Source organism: Colias philodice, chromosome 27, assembly GCF_061535455.1.
Source record: "Colias philodice isolate Cphi_HAF_F1 chromosome 27, ilColPhil1 Martin Lab GWU primary, whole genome shotgun sequence".
NCBI lineage: Eukaryota > Metazoa > Arthropoda > Insecta > Lepidoptera > Pieridae > Colias > Colias philodice.
Window position 1 is genome coordinate 6,475,391 of NC_143112.1, and position 3,439 is coordinate 6,478,829.

General features: G+C 33.1%; 1 long non-coding RNA gene across 1 annotated transcript; it reads left to right on the top strand.

The window, feature by feature from the left end:
• Window positions 1-2,222: 2,222 nt before the first annotated feature.
• Window positions 2,223-3,075, top strand: LOC149476673 (uncharacterized). Its single transcript, XR_016317825.1, has 3 exons — window positions 2,223-2,720; window positions 2,847-2,908; window positions 2,983-3,075. It is a non-coding gene; the product is annotated as an uncharacterized LOC149476673 (long non-coding RNA).
• The last annotated feature ends 364 nt before the right edge of the window (window positions 3,076-3,439 follow it).

The following is a 3,439-nucleotide window of genomic DNA, read 5'->3' on the forward strand; positions in this document are numbered from 1 at the left end:
CATCATAAAATAACATCTCTAAAACATTTTTCATCAAACAAATTACGTCACCACAAACCAAAAACGGCTAAACAGAAAATGATGACTACTATCTGTCAAACGATATTAGCTGTCATTATATTTTCATAATGCCCGGCTGACACCATACTCCTTACAAGAAACCCTCGGTTAGACTTGTAGCTATAAATCGTAATAATTTTATTATTATTTTAGTACAGTAATTTACTACTTGAATAATAGTCTTGATACTAACGGTAGCAGATAGTAGTTTTAAATAGAAATATTATTGCATGAATATTATATAATTATTATCTAATTAGAATGTGAATTCCATAGGTAAATTCTTATCTATGTGTAATGTCTATCTATACTAATATGTATTATAAAGAGGAAAGGTTTGTATGTATGTATGTATGTATGGTTTTCACGCATAAACTACTGGACCGATTTTGATGAAATTTGGCACAGATAATCTTTAGACCCTGAGAAAGAACATAGGCTACCTTTTATTGCGAAATATGTACCACGGGCGAAGCCGGGGCGGACCGCTAGTACTCTATAAAGCTCTATGACTCTACTCGTCATTTAAATAAATCTTAACAGTAATTCAGAATGATTTAATTTAAATTATGTTATTCAGGGCTAATTTCAAAAATGGCTCTACTCATTTTACTGGATCCCTAAAAGAAAGAGCAGCCGCAACATTATGATGTTCAAATTTCCATATGTATGTTGCTTTTATTTTCTTTTTAAGTCATGTTTAGGCGTTACTACACCAAGATATAATATTTGCAACAGTGTGCGAAAGTTTGTATGTATGTATGGATGTTTGTTACTCATTTACGCAAATACTACTGAACCGATTACAATGAAATTTGGAACACACATGGAGGTTAGATACACAGAGATAGAATAGGTTTTATCCCAGAAATTTAACAGGAACGGAAACTACGCGGCTATGTCTTTGAAAATGCGGGCAATACTGCGGTCGGAAATCCATACTAATATTATAAATGCGAAAGTAACTCTGTCTGTCTGTCTGTTACTCAATCACGCCTTAACTACTGAACCAATTTGCATGAAATTTGGTATAGAGATATTTTGATACCCGAGAAAGGACATAGGATAGGTTTTAAACCGGAAATCCTACGGGAACGGGTTTTTCTTTGAAAACGCGGGCGAAGCCGCGGGCGGAAAGCTAGTTTTTAAATAAAAATATATCATTCTCACATCGCAAGCTATCTAACCGAACCCTAACCCCCACATAATAAGGGTAGTCATCAATCTCACAAAAAACCTTATAAGTAAACTGTGGCCATTTTAACCACAATTCGGCATAATGCCCGCCATTTGTAAGCCGAAAATGTTACCTCAGCTTGAATGATATAAAAATTAAGAGGTTTAATTAATGGAGATTAATTTTCTAGTACGGAAGATTAGTTGGTATTAAAGAGGGTTGTTTTTATTGGTTTGATACAAGTTTGTTGCCCTGGCTCTGTCTAAGTTGAATAGAGAATATACTTAGTACAAAATATTATATCATAGTCATACAAGCAGTTTCTATTTACTAAAAAATCCATACTTAATAATTAATATTATAAAGCTGAAAAGTTTGTTTGTTTGAACGCGCTAATCTGAAGAACTACTGCTCCAATTTGAAAAATTATTTCAGTGTTAGATTTATAGCCCATTTATCGAGGAAGGAGGTAGCCTATAGGCTATAGGTATCACGGTCAGACCAACAGGAGCGGAGGAATGCGGGTAAAACCGCGGAGAACAGCTAGTGTATTTATAAAACAATAATTTATATTCACTTACAAGGAAAATCGTATACGTAGATACAATTCATCTAATATGTGAAGAGTCCAGTAAAAATATATAACAAAAAATATAATTAAAAAACTAAAATACACGCTATTATGAGATTAATTTGCGAAATTATTGTTTTTTCACCGATCCTTGATAAGACAAAGTTTGAATTAAATTTGTTTAAAGTTGGTCAAAATCCTGCCTAAGGAGGTTATAGACAAACATACACGTACAATTATTAATAAAAGCGGATTAAAATCTAAAATTTATTTAAAAGATTTTAATTTATTTGTAGTATGTAATATTACCAACAATGTACAAGTTAGCGCATGTATTAAGGTGATGAATTAATTTTTCTAACATTTACGGCCCTTTTTAAACCTTCGTTATTTTTATATTATTAAAGTTGTCGTGATGAAAATTCTTGGCAAGAAAGTTCAATAGTAACACAATACGTCTACCGTTTTAGAAACATGATTCCATGATATTTTCTCGATAGAAAAAAAAACAAAGTTGTCATTGTTATTTTTTTTTAATCTCTGGCATCTTCAAAATAACAAACGTAAAGTTACGACTTTTTGGATATTAACTATAAAATATACAACCTATACGTCTACCGATTTAGAATTTTGAAATATGCGATGGTTTTGAAATAAACAAGAAATACTTGAAATTAGCGCGCGACCAGCCAATATAGCGAGAGCCGCCCTGTACCTTCCTACCCCGATCGCTGCACGAGTCATTCCCGCTACGGCCGTCACACGGGGAACTTGTGTCGCTCGCGCAATCGTAAAAAAGGGTGACAACACGATAAGACAAAATGAGACAAATGGGGACAATAAAGAAAATAAGAAGAAGAAACATAAAGGTTGGAGGAAAAAGAATGCTTACAATTGGAACAAATTAATGAAGTAAGTTGGTTTTATTTTAAATTTGATGATAATTGTATTATAGACGATGTTTGATATGTACCCCTGTTTTAAGTACATAACGAATGTGTAAGATTTTTTCATTTATAGCATAGATAATCTTTTCAGAAATCCGGAATCCAGAAGGAAAATAAACCCACTGATTGTTCACAATGTGAACCCACTCCTTCGTAAGTACCTTTATTCAGACAAAAATGTATGTTATCAACGCTCTACTTTTTTTATCGCATGATTCCATTTTTAGCAAAAAGCAACAAAGTGCAAAGAAATAAAAAATCATGGTGAACTTAGTGGAAGTATGGTGGATGTAATATGGAACAGGAGCTCATTGGAGTAGTATTATGTTTAAAAAAAATACGAAAAAATTTCAAGAATTACATTTCTTAGTAGGTGGTAGATAAGTATGTTGTATAAAGAATTTGATGTTGATATTTATTTCATTTATACTTACTACACCTGTGCGGGAAATTGCTTAGTACTAAAACAGGTTTATATTCATACTAGCATTCCGCCTGCGGCTTCGCCCGCGTTTTCAAAAAAAAACCCGCATAGTTCCCGTTCCCGTGGGATTTCCGGGATAAAACCTAGCCTATGTCACTCAGAAATGATGTAGCTTTCCAACAGTGAAAGAATTTTTTAAATCCGCCAAGTAGTTTCGGAGCCTATTCAATTCATACAAACAAACAAACAAACAAAAAATC